Raw genomic sequence first — 22,481 nt, forward strand, 5'->3', positions numbered from 1 at the left:
CAAGCCCAGGGAGGAAAGACTGTGCCAACACTGTGATCAGGAGGCCATAGAGGACGAAACCCACTTCCTGCTACACTGCTCCAAATACTCAGCAGTGAGGGACACTCACTTCAGGAGACTCTCGCATCTCTTCCCAGACTTCATCACCATGAAGGAGGAAGAGAAAACCTATATCTTGCTGGGAGAAGAAGAGAGAGCGGTGGAGATAGCAGCGCGGTATGTGAGCGAATGTCATAGACTACGAGAAAGAGAACTATGATGCCATGGACTATAGCCCCCAACCTGGACCTGCCCCATCCACCTCCCCTATGCCATGGACTATAGCCCCCACCCTGGATCTGCCCCATCCATCTCCCCTATGCCATGGACTATAGCCCCCACCCTGGATCTGCCCCATCCACCTCCCCCCACAGCTCCTACCCAACATCCCCTCAGTCCCTATCCCTATTGCCTCTATACACTTGCTTTGGCAAAACTGATGTGTATTTGGTCCTGCCAATAAAGCTTCTTTGAATCTTGAATCTTGAATCTTGTGTCCCGCTGTGGCGGCATGATCGCATGGTGTAACATATATCGTATACGATGTGCGCATAGTAACCAACGGCTTCTACATCGCACATACGTCATGAAATTATCGCTCCAGCGTCGTAGATTGCAAAGTGTGACAGCAGTCTACGACGCTGGAGCGATATTGTTACGATGCTGGAGCGTCATGGATCGTACCGTTGTAGCGATGAAAATTGCACTGTGTGACGGTACCCTAACCCCAGATCTCCCAGGAGGACGTGACACACTTGTGACACTAACAGCTGATGCAAAAAGCTACTACAGGAAAAAGGATGTCCTCTTGCTCTTATAGAAATCTCAGGAAGGCGACCACCTTAAATGGGAGATGTGAAACCATCATCTGTCCATGGGAAAACTCCTGGTGGCCAAAATTGCTTGGGAAAGCTGACCATATAATGTGTGTTGGGGTCTGTAGACTCTCCCGTTGGCAGATGTTTGGGGAAACAACGATCAAAGTTGGATATCTAAATGCTTTTCCTTTCTTTTCAAGGAATGCACAAGCATGCAAGTGTATAGGATGATAGGAAAGATATTTGTCTCCCAATCCTTTTGTTTTAGTAGTAGTTAATAGTAGTTTGAGGGAACCATTACAGATTTTTCATTGTACCCCAGGAGCTATAAGCCACACATCTGTCTAGCAGTCACATGGACATTAGATTTTTTGTGCATTCCAATGAGATGGACAGGACACTATTAGAAGGCGATGTAGAAAAGCCGTGGAGACACCATCACATGTTTCTCAACGCAAGCAATAAATAGCCAGGTCTTTCACCGGGAAGGAACAACCACGGGAAGGGCAGCATCCAAAAAGGAAAACCACCTATGCCAAAACATGGTATTCATCCACAGACAGCTGTTTCGGGGTATTTGCCCCTCATCAGTGTGGAGTAGGAAACTGGCTATTAGGAGCAGTGCCTAGTAAAAGGACTATAAACATAAGGATGAATGACCTCAATGAGGTCATTCATCCTTATGTTTATACTATTAGAAGTGGAACTTTGTACAGGATTTATTACATGTACAATTTATCTCATTCATTTTTCTGTCTCTTCCAGGTGAATTTCATCTACAGACCCAGGACACAAAGCAAGTAGCAGAAGTGGGGTCAGATACCTTCTTGCCGTGCTCCTTGTCATCTGCGCAGGGTCTCTCTGGGTTGAAGGTGCGCTGGTTCCGTTCTCTTTATGTCACGACTGTATTGGAACTGAAGAACGGGAAGGAGGATAAGGAGCGGCAGAATCCTGAGTATAGTGGAAGGACAGCTTTCCGGGGTCAACCTGCCTCTGGAGACCTGACACTGATATTGCGCAATGTCAGCCTCTCGGACGCAGATATGTATCACTGTCTAGTGGAGAATATCAGCAGCGAACTCTATCATGAAGTGGTTGTAGAGCTGATTGTCATAGGTAGGTGTTAAGGTTAGGGGTTATAGTTGTTCCTTGTGCTCTTCTTTGGGATGAGTTTCGAACTGGATTACCAAGTAGAGCCAATGTTTTGAAATCTGTATTCTCCAGTTTCGGCAAATTTTGGTGTTAAAATTTGTATGCAGTGAATTAATTCAGCATGAATCTCAAGTACTCCAACTACCCTATATTAGACTAATCTAACACACAAACACTCTTTAGTACAAACACAGCCTAAGTAACAACAAAGTGACATCAGTATATTTGGCTATGCATAAATGAATGGTAGCCGTTCTTCACTGTTGAACTGTCACACACTATCTGTAGAGTTTTTTCAGTGCTTTATGGTTTCTCTCTCTATCTCTATGGCTAAATATAGTGCCGGATTCCCTGTACGCAGCATCTCTTCCCCCAGCAGGGACTTCAAGTCATTCACCGAGGCAGCCCCCGGCCAGCACTACTTCCTCCTCGGCTGCTGCCCAGGGTATGCAAATGTCGTACAGATCCCCGGGCACTGTGCTTAGGGCACGCTTCCTATTTCTTAAAGGGGATGCTCGCACCGATGGCTGGGAGACGCTTATCATTTAAGGCACCTCCACCAGTGCAACGTTGTTAGATAATTCACCAACATGCTTTCTAATTCTCCGGTCCCTGTCCATTAGTCCCCACTAGTTTGTCTAGTGTCTATCAGTCCCTAACGTCCGTGCCAGTATCTGCCTTGTCAGTTTTTATTTCAGCTGAACCCACCTTCACTAGCCGTGCCAAACTGTATATCAGCCGGACCTGCTCACACCTGCCGTGCCAGTCTGTATATCGGTCGGTCCTACCAGCACATGTTGAGCCACTCTGTACATCAGCTGGTCCTGCCTGCACCTGCCATGACATTCTCTATCTCAGACTGGACCTGCCTGCATCTGCTATGCCAATCTGTATATCTGCTGGACCTGCCCTTGCCAATCTGTATATCAACCAGACCTACCTGCACCTGCATTGCCAATCTGTATAACAGCCTGACCAGTCCGCACCTGCCAGTGCCTATCTGTACACCAGCTGTACCAATCTGCATCTGTGCTACCTGTGTTCCTGCCATGCCTGCCTGTATCAGCTGTACTCTCTAACGGAGCCATTCCAGTTCCTATCCCTTGTGGGTTAGCTGCTGTGCATTTGAGGTCTGCCCTGGAGTAGCACTTGGTGTCCATCGGGAACAAGCCTAACCCCACTATCATGGACTATAGTAAAAAGTCAGGTGCTCACCTAGTCATGCCCCTCCAGGCTCTTCTCGGACTAAGGCACAGTGGTTCCACCACTCCCGTTCCACTAAGCTGTGAGCTGTGACATCCTCTTGCTATCCAGATTCACCAAAAGTGACTGCTGCATTCCCAGCCTTTATAGAGACTATGTTAGTCCCCTCTGATTGTCTGTAATGTGAAAGATGCAAGCTATTATGGGAAAGTTCGGCCTGCCACGCCTGAAGTTATTTGAGCCTTCTGTGGTAAACTGTGTAAAATGGCAACAGGCATTTTTGGTAATTTGCACAAATAAAATTGTAAATTGTTTGAATTTGTCGGTTTCATCAACTTTTGTAAATTTTTGACACAATTTCGATTGACATCAAATTAATTCGCCCATCTCATTTCTGTTAGACCAGAAAAATAAAGTCTTATGTAGTGTGAACCTTCTACGGAACATTTCTGCAGAATGACAATAAAGGGCGCACACTCTAGGCCAGTGGTCCCAACCTTTCTAACCTTGAGAGCCACATTCAGCTCTGCAAGAGGGTCAGGAGCCACATCCAGCCCCCACAGTAGTGGCAACCAAAGCCAAAGGATTTGATGATAACCAAAGCTTTTCCACACAAATCACCCTGAAGCAGTATACCAAGATCCAGGGGTTACTACAACACCCCACCACATTCAGCATTCTCCCATTACGCAGTCCCAACACAGTTACATCCATCTTCAAGCACCTCCTCTGGCCGGTAGTATCATCCTGTCTCCAGCGTACCATACTTAAATTATCTCTAAACCCCCAAGACCAGTAGATGTGTACCCAGATCTGCTCTGCTGTGCAGGGCTACTCACGAAGTTCACCATTTTGAGATGTGCTCTTCATACCAGTTTACACTAAATCTGAAGCTAATGCACCAAGCTGGCAGACAGCCGCGAGCCACAGTTCATGAGTTAGAAGTTGAGACCCCTGCTCTAGGCAGTGAGGTTTTTGATAATTTTATTTTTGTCCATTGCTTTATTTTCCAATTTAATGTTTTTGGGAGACCCATGGCACCTTTCCACTTTAGGCAGCAAAAAGCAACTGCCATTATCTTGCTTTCTATTTCTGTCTTTATGCTGCTCAATGGCAGGACGTTCCATTTTTCTACTGGTCTTCATCCATTTCTTTCAACTCAATTAACTTTTCCAGTGAACTTAGAGATCCTTTACTGGTTAATATAATATTTCTTCACTACCCAGCATCAAGGATAGCAAAAATTTTGTAATCCAAATTTTACACTACATGGGCAACTTTCCATCTGATTTTGCTCTTCAAAAACATTCTGAATTCTTGGGCAATTCTTCACCTCCACAATCTTCTGATTTCTGTGAAATTATCTTTGTCTTTCAAGATATTTGCAGATAACAATTTTCAGCTGGAGTGCTCCCGTAGAACTGATACACTGCTCCATACATGAGACAGAGGTGTATAGGGAATGTAGTTGTCATATTTGTTGAAATATATCATACGTTGGGTGTTCAGGCCCTGACATGTCAAACTGTGTAAGTTGAAGGCACAGCTCCGGTCTGGCAGCTGATATTCTTGGCAGCGTAGTTTTCTTGAATATTTTAGTTTGCTTGTTCCTTGATTCACCTCTACAAGTCACAACAAAGTCAATTGAAAGAACAACAGATTATCCCAAAACAATTATTTTTCATGAGGAAATCATGACGTTCCCATCAAATCCAAATAAGCATGAAATTTAATTACATGAATTTACAAGAAGGTTTTAAGTTGTAAACCTCTTTCTGTAGAATCCACGTGGAGGGTGTCAATGCTAGGTCGCAATGCTGTAGGGTTACCTTAGGACATCCGTCTTGCCAAAATAGATGCATGGACCCTGGGGTCTCACAAGATCCATCTGACCCTTGTTTAAAGCTTTTGGTAGAATGACTGACTACCAAAAAAAAACATTTGTTTCGGTGTGCAAAGACTTACCGGCGAGTCTCTTGTAAATGACAATTTTCACTAGGACCACTCAAGTCTAGGCCGAATAACAAGACACATTTTTAGTGCATCAATCTAAACTGTCAGGGTGGACTGACCACACTGGAGAGAAACGATGAGCAATGTCCGCCAAAATTGTTGTGTTTCATCTTTTTATCGAGGTCCTTTGATGACAGCTCTGAAGCTACTCAGCTGTGGCTTTATTGCTCCACTTTTCAGGATGACGTAAGAGATCGGTGTTCCTGATGGTCTAGGGTGGTTTAGGAAAGAATGATAATTTCCTTGGACGTCTGGATTGGTTATGGGAGTATAGATATTATTCCTGGTGGTGTAGGTTCAGAGGTTAATACATTTTAATCCTGTGTGGCTTAGTGGAATTCAAAGATGACTTGTCACGTGGGAAAAAAACACAGATATATAAAGGGTTTTTTACTGGTGTAAATGTTACTGTTCTCCTGAATCGGATGATATTTTTCTTCTGTCCCTGAAACTCTCCATTCCTGATATATGACCCGTTCTTCCATGTATATAAATCTAGTCTTGTTAGACAAATGGGCAAGGTCATCAAGAAGACGCTGACAGAAGAGTTGATGACCACATCCACTTGGCTTAAAAAGTCTTGATTTATACTTAGGGAAGAAGAGGCCATATCTCAGGAACAGAGAAGAGCAGGAAGAAAAGAAAAACATCGCCAGATTCAGGAGAACAGCGGCATTTACAACAGGTGAAAAATACATATTTATGGCACGTGACAGGTCCTCTTGAAGGTTATTTTATTTATTCTCATGACGGCTTCCACTAGTTTAGGATGGTTTAGAGGTTCATACATTATATCCCTAGTAGTGAGAAGTTAATAATGGTCTAGGAAAGAGCTTAGTCATGTAATGTTGGCATCTACTGGGCTCTTCTGTACTACATGCTCCAGCGCTATCCTTCTTCTTTGACCATATGGACTCACAGATTGGCTTTTACCCCCTAAGAACCTCCCTGCTTCTAAAGCTCGGTGCCAATTCTAGGGCTCACCATACAAACATTCGGTTCACTAAAACCTTCCATATATTTACAACAAGGTAATCTGCTGCTTCAAAGATTGAAGACGATAACTCCAGCCATGGATCGCTTGCTTCTACAGATACTTCTTAAAGCTTTTCCCCTCAGACTGGCACAATTGACTATAGTTGACCCCAATTTCCTAATTACATCTGATTCATTCACAAATGAAGCTGGGACATGGGATGATGTGTCATGGGTCTCCCCATTGTATTATAGTGGCTCCCCAGGATGGATCAGGGAGACATCCGTTCTGGAGCCCTCGCCTGTAAGGTACATGCCCACCCTCACTAATAGTAGTGTTTTGGACAAAGCGTATTTTCATTGCGTTCCACATACGCACTTGTCTTTTAGGACTATTTTAGGATTTACTGTGGAGCGCCCCCGTGGGCAAGGGGTGCTCGGTACCAGGTCCCGCGGTTCACAGGGGGATGTCATGGTGGCTGACCCGGTCTGTGGCCCTGGGACGTCCGTGTAAAAGGGAAAGGTCTTTAAAAGGATATGTTCGTGACGCCACCTGTGGTATTAGGTCAGGATGACCGACGCTGCTTAAGGGGTCCACTGGGGTGACGTTATGGCAGCTAGATGGTATACCTTCCCACAGGTGAAGTATGACCCCAGGGCTTCCCAGTGTGTAGATGGTGGATGGTGAGAGGCGCACTGAAGAACGAGGACACAAGGTTGCAGTCTCTTTACCTTTACTGAAGACTTCAGCATCCACAGTCCAGAGCACCAGATCACAGGGCAGGCAGAGTCCGGCTGGTTTGGAGGCAAATCCAGAGTCCCCTTATCCAGGTGGAAATCAGTAGCCTTCCTTTAGCACCTGGGTGTTGTAGTACCTTACTGCTAAGCTTCTCATAAGGTCCTCACAACTGTTGTAGATGTTATGTCTCTCTCTCTGTCCCCCAGATAGGATAGGACAAACCCGTATGACTGGTGGATTGAGGCGGTTTATAGGGACTCTAGCATGCCCCAGCCTCTGGAAGTTGCCACCGTGCCTCCTGGGTATAGGTCGGACAGGTACCGTGGAAATAGCTGTCCTGCCGGTCTCTGAAGTAAAGCGTAGAGATCCTTACTCCCTCTGTATTCCGGCCACCGGATTTCTGCACCTCAGAAGGAAGCAGCTTGCTCCTGGCTGATCTCCCTCTGATATCCTCTCCTTTGCTCTGCTTTCCTTCACGCTTACTGCAATATGTTCTGCTTTCTATCCGTCTGTTTTCAAGGAGCTGCAGCACTTCAGGCCACAGGACTCCTCTGCTTCCTGACAGGAGCTGAACCCTTTCCCTCCAGATCAGGATGTCCTTATAGGGGAGTTTACCTTAAACAGGCTTAGAGCTCCCCCTTCTGGTCTGGAGTGTGAACATGTTGCATGAATTGTGTTACCTGACAAAGTTCTCCTTCATTGCCTCCAAACATAGCATCACTCTCCTCGAGAGGAAAGCAATGCCACTGCGACGACCAGGACCCTGGGGCGCCGCAACTGCATCTAATGTCTATTGAGGGAAAGTTCACAGAGGAGACAAGCATCTCCAGTACAGAAATTAACGTGCTGCGGCTCAGAAACCCACATCACAGAGCAATTTACGCAGCATTAAAAAGGAGAACCGTGAACACAGAATTTATAGAAATCCAATCCATTGTGCTTCTAATGTAGCTGCGCCTAAAACGCTACTATTCCCGATCGTGGGCAAGCAAATTCCAGGTCCTAAATCTTGAGTGCTTTTCAAGTCGTCCTCGGTGGGACATCCATATAACTGATCATTCAATTACATAAGGAAGAATAATTACACTTGTTGCTAATCGCTCGACCCATTTTCGACTTTTGACCGTTTCTCAGGTCCGTTCTGTCTGATCTCCAGGGATTATTGGCTTCACATGAGCCTGAAAACAGATCTAATGACCCCAGACACTGGACTTTGGAAATGACCATGATATTATTATCCCATGTTAAGAAAATAACTTTAAGTGCCAAGGTTAGAAATAGTCTTCGGGCTCCTCCAAGGCACCTCCATCACTTGGGAAGACATCAGATTTAGGATTTTCGAAGTTTATTTCTGAAGCAGCAAAATATATGTAGCGTTCAGCGCTCTCATCCTAGATCCTGGTGTACAGGATCATTATCCTTTTAAGTGTTTTCCAATATGTCAGTGGTTGTTAATTAAAATATATATACAGTTAGGTCCATATATATTTGGACAGAGACAACATTTTTCTAATTTTGGTTATAGACATTACCACAATGAATTTTAAACAAAACAATTCAGATGCAGTTGAAGTTCAGACTTTCAGCTTTCATTTGAAGGTATCCACATTAAAATTGGATGAAGGGTTTAGGAATTTCAGCTCCTAAACATGTGCCACCCTGTTTTTAAAGGGACCAAACGTAATTGGACATATTCAATCATTTTAAATAAAATGTTCATTTCTAGTACTTGGTTGAAAACCCTTTGTTGGCAACGACTGCCTGGCCTGAAGTCTTGAACTCATGGACATCACCAGACGCTGTGTTTCCTCCTTTTTGATGATCTGCCAGGCCTTCACTGCGGTGGTTTTCAGTTGCTGTTTGTTTGTGGCCTTTCTGTCTGAAGTTTAGTCTTTAACAAGTGAAATGCATGCTCAATCGGGATGAGATCAGGTGACTGACTTGGCCATTCAAGAATATTCCACTTCTTTGCTTTAATAAACTCCTGGGTTGCTTTGACTTTATGTTTTGGGTCATTGTCCATCTGTAGTATGGAATGACGACCAATCAGTTTTGTTGCATTTGGCTGGATCTGAGCACACAGTATGGCGGCTCTGAATACCTCAGAATTCATTCGGCTGCTTTTGTCTTGTGTCACATCATCAATAAACACTAGTGACCCAGTGCCACTGGCAGCCATGCATGCCCAAGCCATCACACTGCCTCCGCCGTGTTTTACAGATGATGTGGTATGCTTTGGATCATGAGTTGTACCACGCCCTCTCCATACTTTTCTCTTTCCATCATTCTGGTAGAGGTTGATCTTGGTTTCATCTGTCCAAAGAATGTTCTTCCAGAACTGTGCTGGGTTTTTTAGATGTTTTTTAGCAAAGTCCAGTCTAGCCTTTTTCTTCTTGATGCTTATGAGTGGCTTGCACCGTGCAGTGAACCATCTGTATTTACTTTCATGCAGTCTTCTCTTTATGGCAGATTTGGATATTGATACGCCGACCTCCTGGAGAGTGCTGTTCACTTGGTTGGCTGTTGTGAAGGGGTTTCTCTTCACCATGGAGATAATTCTGCGATCATCCACCACTGTTGTCTTCCGTGGGCGCCCAGGTCTTTTTGCATTGATGAGTTCACCAGTGCTTTCTTTCTTTCTCAGGATGTACCAAACTGTAGATTTTGCCACTCCTAATATTGTAGGAATTTCTCGGATGGGTTTTTTTCTGTTTTCACAGCTTAAGGATGGCTTGTTTCACCGGCATGGAGAGCTCCTTTGACCGCATGTTTACTTCACAGCAAAACCTTCCAAATGCAAGCACCACACCTCAAATCAGCTCCAGGCCTTTTATCTGCTTAATTAAGAATGACATAACGAAGGGATTGCCCACACCTGTCCATGAAACAGCCTTGGAGTCAATTGTCCAATTACTTTTGAGCCCTTTAAAAACAGGGTGGCACATGTTAAGAAGCTGACGCTCCTAAACCCTTCATCCAATTTTAATGTGGATACCCTCAAATGAAAGCTGAAAGTCTGAACTTCAACTGCATCTGAAGTGATTTTTTTTAAATTCATTGTGGTAATGTCTATAACAAAAATTCGAAAAATGTTGTCTCTGTCCAAATATATATGGACCTAACTGTATGACCTTAGAAAATCCATATACCTCGCTCTGAATATTTCTTATATATTTCACTGTGGGGTATAATAGACAAGAGAAGCCACTGACACCAGCTGAAAATCAGCAATAAATCTTTAATGTCACCCTTCACCTCCTCGCAAGACACGTCATTTATAGAAATGAGGCATGCAGGCATGGAAAGGTCACCTCCTCCAAAAACACCTTATAATGTCTGACATTGGTCAAGTAGATGAATAATGCAGCATTTACCTATTCTTCTTCTCCTTTGGCTCCTCGTATGGGGTCATCGTGCAACTCTGAGGCAAAAGCTAAAAAATTCAGCTTTTGTCTAGAAATAGGACTATCGACAACTCACAAATGCTCAGTTATCTCTTTGCTGCTCAGATAGGTCACTGCTTGTGCAGTGGTCCCGAGACGGCTTGTCGAGCCTCGTGGGAATCTTGGGGGTTTGGGGTTTCTCCTATATTGGGATCATAAGTAGATCAGAAGTAGATGTTGACTTGGGTGCTGGACGGCTGCACGGATCTAGAAAATACTGTTGGAATGAGTGTAACACCAAAGTCTCCGGGAGTCCGGCAAACATGAGCCCAACAAAAAGATGATTGTGTCAGGACAAGATGCAGCCATCAGCGGTCGTACATGGCAGCCATAACGAAGAATCCTCTGTTCCCTAAAGCCAGTCTGGGCTTCCCCTGGGGGATCAAACTCTTGATTATTTGAGCACAGTATGGCACAGTTATTTGTCACTTCATAGTACTGTGATTTGGACACTCTATACTACTGTGATTTGGACGCTCTATAGTAATGTGATTTGGACACTCTATACTACTGTGATTTGGACGCTCTATAGTAATGTGATTTGGACACTCTATAGTACTGTGATTTGGATACTCTATAGTAATGTGATTTGGACACTCTATACTACTGTGATTTGGACGCTCTATAGTAATGTGATTTGGACGCTCTATAGTACTGTGATTTGGATACTCTATAGTACTGTGATTTGGACACTCCATAGTAATGTGATTTGGACACTCTATAGTACTGTGATTTGGACACTCTATAGTACTGTGATTTGGATACTCTATAGTACTGTGATTTGGACGCTCTATAGTACTGTGATTTGGACACTCTATAGTACTGTGATTTGGACACTCCATAGTACTGTGATTTGGATACTCTATAGTAATGTGATTTGGACACTCCATAGTAATGTGATTTGGACACTCTATAGTACTGTGATTTGGACACTCTATAGTACTGTGATTTGGACACTCTATAGTAATGTGATTTGGACGCTCTATAGTACTGTGATTTGGACGCTCCATAGTAATGTGATTTGGACGCTCTATAGTACTGTGATTTGGATACTCTATAGTAATGTGATTTGGACACTCTATAGTACTGTGATTTGGATACTCTATAGTACTGTGATTTGGACACTCCATGGTAATGTGATTTGGACACTCTATAGTACTGTGATTTGGACACTCTATAGTACTGTGATTTGGATACTCTATAGTACTGTGATTTGGACGCTCTATAGTACTGTGATTTGGACACTCTATAGTACTGTGATTTGGACACTCTATAGTACTGTGATTTGGATACTCTATAGTAATGTGATTTGGACACTCCATAGTAATGTGATTTGGACACTCTATAGTACTGTGATTTGGACACTCTATAGTACTGTGATTTGGACACTCTATAGTACTGTGATTTGGACGCTCTATAGTACTGTGATTTGGACGCTCCATAGTAATGTGATTTGGACGCTCTATAGTACTGTGATTTGGACGCTCTATAGTAATGTGATTTGGACGCTCTATAGTACTGTGATTTTGACGCTCTATAGTACTGTGATTTGGACGCTCTATAGTACTGTGATTTGGACGCTCTATAGTACTGTGATTTGGACGCTCTATAGTACTGTGATTTGGACGCTCCATAGTAATGTGATTTGGACGCTCTATAGTACTGTGATTTGGACGCTCTATAGTAATGTGATTTGGACGCTCTATAGTAATGTGATTTGGACGCTCTATAGTACTGTGATTTGGACACTCTATAGTACTGTGATTTGGACGCTCTATAGTACTGTGATTTGGACACTCTATAGTGCTGTGATTTGGACATTCTATAGTACTGTGATTTGGACGCTCTATAGTACTGTGATTTGGATACTCTATAGTACTGTGATTTGGACTCTCTATACTACTGTGATTTGGACTCTCTATACTACTGTGATTTGGACACTGTATGTCACTGTTATTTTGCGCTCTATTTCACCTAATTTGGATGCTGCATGACATTGTTAATAGGCATTTTATAGCATTTTAAACGGCTATATGGCACTGTAATTCGGGCATTCTATTGTACTGTGATTTGGACACTGAATGGCACTAATATTTGGGCACACTATATTACTATGATTTGGACGTTGTATGGCATTATCATTTGTACTCTATATTATCTCATTTATATGCTGTGACAATGTATGGCACTGCTATTGTTACGGTGTATAGCACTGTATGCAGTAATACTGTATGGCACTGTTAATGAGCATTCTATAGTCCTGTTACTTGTTCACTGTATGGTACTATTATTTGGGCATGGTACAGTACTATTACTTGGACACTGTATGGTACTATTATTTGGGCATGGTACAGTACTATTACTTGGACACTGTTTGGTACTATTATTTGGGCATGGTACAGTACTATTACTTGGACACTGTATGGTACTATTATTTGGGCATGGTACAGTACTATTACTTGGACACTGTTTGGTACTATTATTTGGGCATGGTACAGTACTATTACTTGGACACTGTATGGTACTATTATTTGGGCATGGTACAGTACTATTACTTGGACACTGTTTGGTACTATTATTTGGGCATGGTACAGTACTATTACTTGGACACTGTATGGTACTATTATTTGGGCATGGTATAGTACTGTTACTTGGACACTGTTTGGTACTATTATTTGGGCATGGTACAGTACTGTTACTTGGACACTGTATGGTACTATTATTTGGGCATGGTACAGTACTGTTACTTGGACACTGTATGGTACTATTATTTGGGCATGGTACAGTACTGTTACTTGGACACTGTATGGTACTATTATTTGGGCATGGTACAGTACTATTGCTTGGACACTGTATGGTACTATTATTTGGGCATGGTACAGTACTGTTACTTGGACACTGTATGGTACTATTATTTGGGCATGGTACAGTACTATTGCTTGGACACTGTATGGTATTATTATTTGGGCATGGTACAGTACTGTTACTTGGACACTGTGTAGCACTGTAAATTGTACACTGCATATTACTTTGACTTGGATGCTGTGTGGTACTATTAGTTGGGTACAGTATATTACTATAATTTGGATACTGTATGGCACTGTTATTTCACCACTTATATATTCATTATGTGGCATTATATAGAGAATATTACTGTTACTTGGGCACTGTACATAACCGTTTTTACTTTTTATGAACTATTCTCACTTTCCCTTTTATCAGAGATGACGAGAGAGACGCCATATTTTTCCCAGGGGTCCCAGCCTTGGTCCAGCCTTGGTGGCAGCTACTCTTCTGCCCCAGTGAACATATCACATTGTCCTGTAATGTCCATAGACGGCATCATCATAGACCACATATAAAAAGTGATAACAATTAAAAATATGCATCAAAAAGTGAGCGCTCACATATCAACGTTTTCACTGTGGGTCATAGTGAGGAGCCCGGCTTTGTACATGCATGATGATGATGTCCAGTAATGACACTTCTTGTTATCTTACACTTCTTGGATCTTAGGTTTTTACGTTGCCTGTTTTGCAGGTATAGGCTCCGTCCCTGTCTTGGGTTTTTTTTCTTCAGGATGATGCCATTGCTATCTCTTTCGTTACGTCAGACTGGTTCCCAAGTCCAGAAATGCGCTGGGAGGTGGACAGTGGCCCAGCAGCCATAGATCGGGATCACATTCACAACCAGAGCAATGGTCTGTTCCAACTAGAGAGCAGAATTTTGCTCAAAAGCCCCAGCGATGGACATGTGTACGGCGCAGTGAGGCATCCAGTGACCGGCAAGGAGGTTGGACTTTATATGGAAGTTGCAGGTACTGTATGTCCCATGTTACTGGCTGGGTCACTTCCCCACCATGGCTGGTGTCAACATTCAAAATGTTGGTCTTTGTTACCCTTGTGCCTGTTACTTGTCTTGCCCCCATTGTAAATCCTTGTACATCAGTAAGGCTTTCTTTGTCTCCTTAGAGGACATGTTTCCACGTCTGTCGTCATGGGCCTACGCCTTCATCTTCACCTTTGTGATACTGTTGGCTGGAGCCATACTTGGTATTATGTACATTCGGAACCAGCACAGACAGAAAGGTGGGAATTATAGGAGCTTTGTAGTGTAAATAACTAATTTTCAAGTGCCCCAGTAGTTCATTATAAGTTTAATTGAAGAAGAGGTCATCTGGTCAGGATCCTCCTCTATTAAATAAATTGGAAAGAAGGTACCAAGACTCTGGAGGACCCAGTGCGTCCATACATCACATGGACATCTCACTGATTGTAACGGGCCGCATGTAATTCCTCTTTTCACCTGTAGTGTCACTGTAGGGAAATATTACACCTGATTGCAGGTTCCTCTGTGGATTATAACTGATCGGTAATGGTCACAGCGATATTCTAGATGGACCCTTCAACCAAAAGGAATTTTCTGAAGAAGACAACCGCTTTGTGTAATTTGGAATTTGCAAGAGCAATAGGAATATGACTGTTAGTCCAATCTTATAGCCATCATTGTTGAATTCTTTTTTTCTGTAACAACATGGAAATGTTTTCTATTCGGTGATGGAATTTTATCTTGTTTTTTTTTCTTGGTTTTAGTGGACCTCAATAGGACTAAAGGTGAGTTTGACCCAGTATGCGATCATACCATTCAAACCAGTGTAGTATATACGGCCTAATAGGCTTTTTTTTCCGTTTTCACAGATGCCCTTTCTTCTGAAGTAGGTACGTCTCACATTAGAAGATGCTAGTTTAAAAAATGACAAAAAATAGTTCATCAAAACGATAAGATTCTAGCCAATTATCTTCTCTCCAATGTGATGAAATTCAGAAATGAAAGTGCCACCTAAAAAATGAGGAAAAAAAAAATTAACTTCACTGGTCCTACGTTCAGTTTGGTCCTCTGGTGGGAGCCGGACCAGAGCAGAGTTCGCTTCTAAGTCAACAATTCTTGGCACCTCTGCCACTTACATTAGGCCCCTACAATATTATGATGAGCGTTGTGTCGCGATGCCATGACATGCATTATTCCATGACACCATGACGTTTGCGAGAGCCTAGCAGAGGATCCCAAGGCTCCACACTCAGAATTGCTGGCTCAGAAGTGAACATTGCCTTAGTTAGATTGCTACAAAGAACCAAATTTGATGTAACATCATGACAAAATGGTGTTTTGTTATAGTCAATAAGAACAGTTTTATGACCTGTAAAGTTTATACATATTTTTTTTTAACTTTAGCTTGGAGGAAAGCTGTGATGACTCCAGGTAAGTGGCCATATTGGCCTCCAGTCTTCTACTCATCTTCCATCACCATTACTTTTATTTTACTCCAGCTTAACTGTGCCTTTTTCTTTCAGAATTCATCACATTACGTCCAGAGACGGCCCACCCTGAGCTATCCGTTGCCCCCAATCTCGTAACGTTGATGAATAAACCACCAGTAGACCAACCTCCTCCAAACAATTCTCGTTTTGAAACTGAGCGTTGCTGCCTTGGTCTTCCTGTCTTTTCCACTGGCTGCCATTACTGGGAGGTTGAGTTAGGGAATTGTCTGGAGTGGGCTGTTGGAGTGGCCTCCAATGAGGTCAAGAGAAGTGGACATGCATACATGTTTCGTCCAGAGGAACATATTTGGTGCATTTCCCGTTTCATAGATGACTTTAAAGCCCTAGACACTCCAGAAGCTACTTTGCCAGTGAGGGGACAGATTGAGCGAGTTGGGGTCTACCTAAATCTATCAGGGCCTCGACAAATTACTTTCTATGATCCTATGAGTTGGGATTCCCTCTATACATTCAATGATGTTGGACATATTGGAGTAAGTGTCCTACCTTTTTTTTGGTTGGGCAAAAATGGAGATACGGTGAGGTTAATTGGTAGAGGCCAATGATAAATCCAAAAAGAGAATAAAGGAAAAGTCACATCTACAGCTCAACTGGAGGGGTCATGGTAATGAAAAACATTAGCGCAAGAGGCTGAGTTTTTCCTTTTGGAGGACAGTTATTTTGCATACTCCTTTCCATGGGGCATTGTCTCTATAAACCAGCTGGGTCTCCTAAATGAGCAACCCTTTATTATTATTTATTATTATTGTACATTTTTATAGAGCCATTTATTTCATGGCACTTTACATGTGAAAAAGGGGCAAATATAGACAATACAAATAAACATGAGCAGAAAAACAAGGCACACAGGTACATAAGGAGGGAGAACCCTGTACACGAGGGCTCACAGTCTGCAGGGGATGGGTGAGGATACACTAGGAGAGGGTAGAGCTGGTTGTGCGGCGGTTCAGTAGGTTGAGGATCACTGCAGGTTGTAGGCTTGTCAGAAGAGGTGGGTCTTCAGGTTCTTTTTGAAGGTTTCTATGGTAGGCGAGAGTCTGATGTGTTGGGGTAGAGAGTTCCAGAGTATGGGGGAAGCGCGGGAGAGGTCTTGGATGCGATTGTGGGAAGAATAGATGAGAGGGGAGTAGAGGAGGAGATCTTGAGAGGATCGGAGGTTGCGTGTAGGTAAGTACCGGGAGACCATGTCAGGGATGTATGGAGGAGACAGGTTGTGGATGGCTTTGTACCTTTGAACCCTTATCAACGCATCCCATCCTGCCAACCATTACCCCACTCTGCACTGATGAGGAGAACAAGAAACCCCAAATCAGCATCAACTTAACTTACAGAGTAGCTTCCTCAAATTCCTCCAATAGGTGGCACAAGGTAAACTCTTTTCTTTCTTTGGGTGGAGAACTCATTTGCATACATTTTCCCATGGAGCATTGCCTGTAAGTCTCTAACCACCAGGGTCTCCTGAATGACGATTCCTACTCCCCAGAACAATGTAAACTGTCCATGTGGTAGCAAAAAAATTATGGAAGATGGTGGAAAAAAGAAACACATAAATATCTTCTAAGTCCCAAAAGACTTTTTATTGAGCAAATTACGCCAAAATTCAGACGCCTTCAGTTTAATAATTTTGCCCTTAATGTATATACTTCTGTATCAGTTCAGGGCGTTAGGACGTTTGCAGGAAGAAACCAGTTTTTGATCAAGTATTTCAGTAATCCAGCACTAGGCAAAGTCCTGGCTGATGGCGAACAATCTCACCAGATATGTTTTACAGGGAATGTGTTATATGTATGTTTTTGTACAAATTAAAACTATATAATGTTTCGTATTATTTTCTTTGAATCCATTTTTTCATTACTTGACTGTATACTTTTGTATTCTAGTTTCTTAATGTGATCATGGAGGCGGCCATCGCTCCTCAGCCGCTGCTCTTCTCAGCTCAGAAATTTGTTTTACAGCAGCCACATGAAAATAAGAAAATGATGAAAAAGACTCTTTGACTTCTATGAGGGATTGCAGTGGGCATGCTCTGTGACATGTGCAGAGGACACGGTACCGGGAGGTGGAGGAGGACAGTAAATTCAATGGTTTCTAAAAGGGAGGCCTACAATGTGGACCTTTTTATATTAGCTATATTGATGGACGTAACCTGGCCATAAAGGCAAGCTTTCCCTGGGCGATATCACCTGATTGACCTCTCCCATTCCTTATGGACACATGAATGCAGTACCTTGTTATTCCGAGGATTAAAGGGAACCTGTCACCAGGTTTGGCTGATATGAGATGCCGCCATCACCTTTCAGAGCTGATATACTATTAAAATTGTACCTGTCATTTCAGGTGACTTTTCAGGAAATGGCGTGTGTGTGCATGAGGAAATAGCACTATTTCTGACCTGTTTCCTTCCACCATATTTAACCCATTTTCCTCTCTGCAGGCTCTTTCTCTCATTTTCAGTCGTCTCTGAGCTAGTGGGTGGACACTAGTTGCTACTACGTCTCCCACACACAGAAATGATGGATTCCTGCTCTCCTGTCTATAAGTAGCCCATGTCTAGAAACCGCAGCATCACCGAGGACATAATACAGCATAATTGAGCAGTGTAGCTGTGAACTCAGCGCTTATAGGAGATAAAACACTTTTACAGGAAAACGTCTTTCTGTCTCACTTTCTGTTACTCCCTCCTTTTCCTTTTCCCTTCTCCACTGACTTAAATGGGTAGTTGTAATCTGATCCCTCAGTGGTCTGGCAGTACATTTTGATCTTGAGCAATGTGGATTTTAGCAGTTTTACAGAGTAAATGATGAGAAGACGTCACTCATAAGTGGATAAAGAAGCATATTTCTCTAACGAGATATATTACACAGATTCTCATATTTGCATATACTATTGATTTATGCAAAGTTTATGGAAACAACAGCGAGCCTTTAATGACTACTAGAGAGATCTTTATCACTATCTATGGGAAGTATTTGCAGTGCCCCTAGGACCTGGTCGTTGCAGTATGGCCCCAAGGCGAGTAGCGGTACGTCCGATGGCACTAAGGAGCTCTCCTGACCAGGTATCACCAGAACACATTACACTTCACACTCCGGCCACTAGGGGGAGGAAAAGGCTTCATTTATTGGGCCACTCCCCACACTGGTAAAACTAGGGGCTGGGGAGGAAGTTAGAGAGAAGCTGACTGGGTTGGAACCAGGCAACATCCCGTGGCAGGGGGTGTTGCGGGGAGAAGACACAGGGGGGTCCCTGTCAGGCGTGGGAACCTGGCAGGCGCCTAGCGAACAGAACAGAACGTTACGGAACCGCGCCTGCACACCTTGCGGCGGTATCCTAAGAAAGAGACAAGAGGGGAAGAATATTGTGGAACAGTGTAAACGAGATCAGCACAAAGGAGAGCCAGTAAGAGTCGTGCCGAGAGAGGAAGGCAACATCTTACTGAGGCGCGTAGTCGGTGGCCGGATCACCGTAGGAGTAACTGATTTCAGGCCTTACTTCAAATTCCGCTGGACAGTCAATTATAGGTTGGCTGTCTACATTCTACACCTGCGAAGACATAGGGGGCAACATTGGGAGAGGGGCGTCTCTAGGGTCCCGGAAGACCTCCAAGCCTTCCCGTCAAACGGGTGGCGTCCTAGCCATACTTTATCTGGGGGACGTTAGAAACTAGCAACATCTGGAACCAAAGAACGAGAGAGAGAGAGAGAGGAAGTTGTAGAGAACGAACGAACGAGAGCAGCAGTTGTGAGGACTATTCCGAGTGCTCAGCAGGGTAGGACTACAACACACAGGCGCTATTGGTAGGCAACGATTTCCATCTGCGAGGGAAACTCCGGATGTGCCCATCGGACCGGCCGGTCTCTGATAGCCCGGTTGAACGTGCTCTGGACTGAGTGTACTGAAGCCTTCAGGAAAAGGTAAAGAGACTGCAACCCTGTGTCGTCGTTATTGCCTGCACCTCACACCATCACCATCTACCTAAGCGTACCGTCACACAGTAGCATTTTGATCGCTACGACGGCACGATCCGTGACGCTCCAGCATCGTAACAATATCGCTCCAGCGTCGTAGACTGCTGTCACACTTTGCAATGTACGACGCTGGAGCGATAATTTCATGACGTATGTGCGATGTAGAAGCCGTTGGTTACTATGCGCACATCGTATTCAATATCGTGCACACCTTTGTTACACCATGCGATCATGCCGCCACAGCGGGACACTAGACGACGAAAGAAAGTTTCAAACGATCTGCTACGACGTACGATTCTCAGCGGGGTCCCTGATCGCAGGAGCGTGTCAGACACAGCGAGATCGCTGGAACGTCACGGATATATCGCTGGAACGTCACAAATCGTGCCGTCGTAGCGATCAAATTGCCACTGTGTGACGGTACCCTTACTGGGAAGCCCTGGGGACATACTTCACCTGTGGGAAGGTATACCATCCGGCTGCTATTCCATCACCCCAGCGGACCCCACAGCAGCGTCGGTCACCCTGACCGAACACCACAGGTGGCGTCACGAACTCCTGACAGACTGTACTACCACCTTCATTGGATGCCCCTTAGCAGGGTCGCGGACCGGGTCTAGCCACCGTGACAGCCTCAGAACCGAACCAGAGAGGCCCGGTACCGAAACGCGTGGCCCTGTGTCTGGGGGCGCTCCATATATAAAGGGAACCTGTCGCTCCCAAAATGGAAGTTGAGCTAAGCCCACCAGCATCGGGGGCTTATCTACAGGATCCCCCCCCCCCCTTCCCGATGTAACCTGAAAGATAAAAAAAAAGAGGTTAGATTATACTCACCCAGGGGCGGTCCCACTGCGGTCCGGTCCGGGGCTTCCCATCTTCATAGGATGATGTCCTCTTCTTGTCTTCACGCTGCGGCTCCGGCGTACTGATTTGTCCTATTGAGGGCAGCGCAAAGTACTGCAGTGCGCAGGTGCTGGGCCTCTCTGACCTTTCCCGGCGCCTGTGCCGGGAAAGGACGTCATCGTAAGAAGATGGGAGGCCCCGGACCGCGACGCCTATCGGACCGGACCGCAGCGGGAAAGCCCCTGAGTGAGTATAATTTAATCTCTTTTTATCATCTTTCAGGATACATCGGGGTTTATCTACACCATTCCAGAATGCTGTAGATAAGCCCCTGATGCTGGTGGGCTTAGCTCATCTTCCATTTTGAGGGTGACAGGTTCCCTTTAAACTTCTGAGCCACATACTAAAATCTAAAGGTACCTTCACACATAACGATATCGTTAACGATATCGTTGCTTTTTGTGACGTAGCAACGATATCGTTAAGGAAATCGTTCTGTGTGACAGCGACCAACGATCAGGCCCCTGCTGGGAGATCGTTGGTCGCTGAGGAAAGTCCAGAACTTTATTTCGTCGCTGGACTCCCTGCAGACATGTCTTCACTGGTAACCAGGGTAAACATCGGGTTACTAAGCGCAGGGCAGCGCTTAGTAACCCGATGTTTACCCTGGTTACCAGCGTAAAAGTAAAAAAAACAAACACTACATACTTACCTACCGCTGTCTGTCCCCGGCGCTCAGCTTCTCTGCACTCCTCCTGCACTGGCTGTGAGCGTCGGTCAGCCGGAAAGCAGAGCGGTGACGTCACCGCTCTGCTTTCCGGCCGCTGTGTTCACAGCCAGTGCAGGAGGAGTGCAGAGAAGCTGAGCGCCGGGGACAGACAGCGGTAGGTAAGTATGTAGTGTTTGTTTTTTTTACTTTTACGCTGGTAACCAGGGTAAACATCGGGTTACTAAGCGCTGCCCTGCGCTTAGTAACCCGATGTTTACCCTGGTTACCCGGGGACCTTGGGATCGTTGGTCGCTGGAGAGCTGTCTGTGTGACAGCTCTCCAGCGACCAAACAGCGACGCTGCAGTGATCGACATCGTTGTCGGTATCGCTGCAGCGTCGCTGAGTGTGAAGGTACCTTAAGGGTCATCCCTCAACCCAGTGCTGCATCTTGCACCCTTGGGTAGCAGATCACTAGATTTCCAGACAAACATGTTGCTGATTCAGGAAGAGCCAGTCTTGAGACAAGGGTGTGATTTATAATCATCTATTAGAACAATGGCTACAGTTTGCATATATTTGCATATTAGTGCACTGAAACCGGCTAGCATGAGCACAGTGTTCAGATTATATTAGTATTATTGTGCTTCCTGCTAAATGTTGCTTACATTTGAACAGCTTCAAGTATTTTGTGTGTTTGCTTCTAGACTAGAATAACCATTTGGACAATAGGCAAGGACCTGAGGTGGCACCAATAGTAATTGGGAGCCCATTGTTCTTTAGCTATTTGTAGCCCTTTTTACAGTGGTATACTAACAATACATGATCATGATATATCCTCAGTACCACACCTATGATAGACTAGGGGTACTACACTGCTCATTTTATTCCACGGTACCTAAAGCACTCTCAATGCCACCCTGAGGAATGAGATCATGATTTTGTAATGGGTTCCCATTGCCAATATCAAATTAATGAATCTGCAACAGCAGAAGCGAGCACAGTAATTGGAGGAACTGATGTACCAATGTGAACAATGAACATTGAGCTGTCCACTACTGTAGTGGTACCGCCATGGGTCCCAAAGCTAGGCCATTAATGTTTAAGTGGCGGGGAAGCTTTTTCTTAGTCTTGCTGGGATCATGACAGGGTATTTAGATCAAGGGCTAAGGCAGTTAAGTAATCTTTTTCCCCAATAAAGGAGAACTGGTTCCTCACTTTTAGGACGTTTCCACTGTGGAT

At 44.3% G+C, this 22,481-nt stretch overlaps 1 pseudogene; it reads left to right on the top strand.

Moving 5' to 3' along the window:
- LOC138661497 (butyrophilin subfamily 2 member A2-like) overlaps nucleotides 1-18,074 on the top strand; it is a 75,885-nt pseudogene extending 57,811 nt beyond the window's left edge.
- Nucleotides 18,075-22,481: the final 4,407 nt, after the last annotated feature.

Source organism: Ranitomeya imitator, chromosome 2 (assembly GCF_032444005.1).
Source record: "Ranitomeya imitator isolate aRanImi1 chromosome 2, aRanImi1.pri, whole genome shotgun sequence".
NCBI classification, from domain to species: Eukaryota; Metazoa; Chordata; class Amphibia; order Anura; family Dendrobatidae; genus Ranitomeya; species Ranitomeya imitator.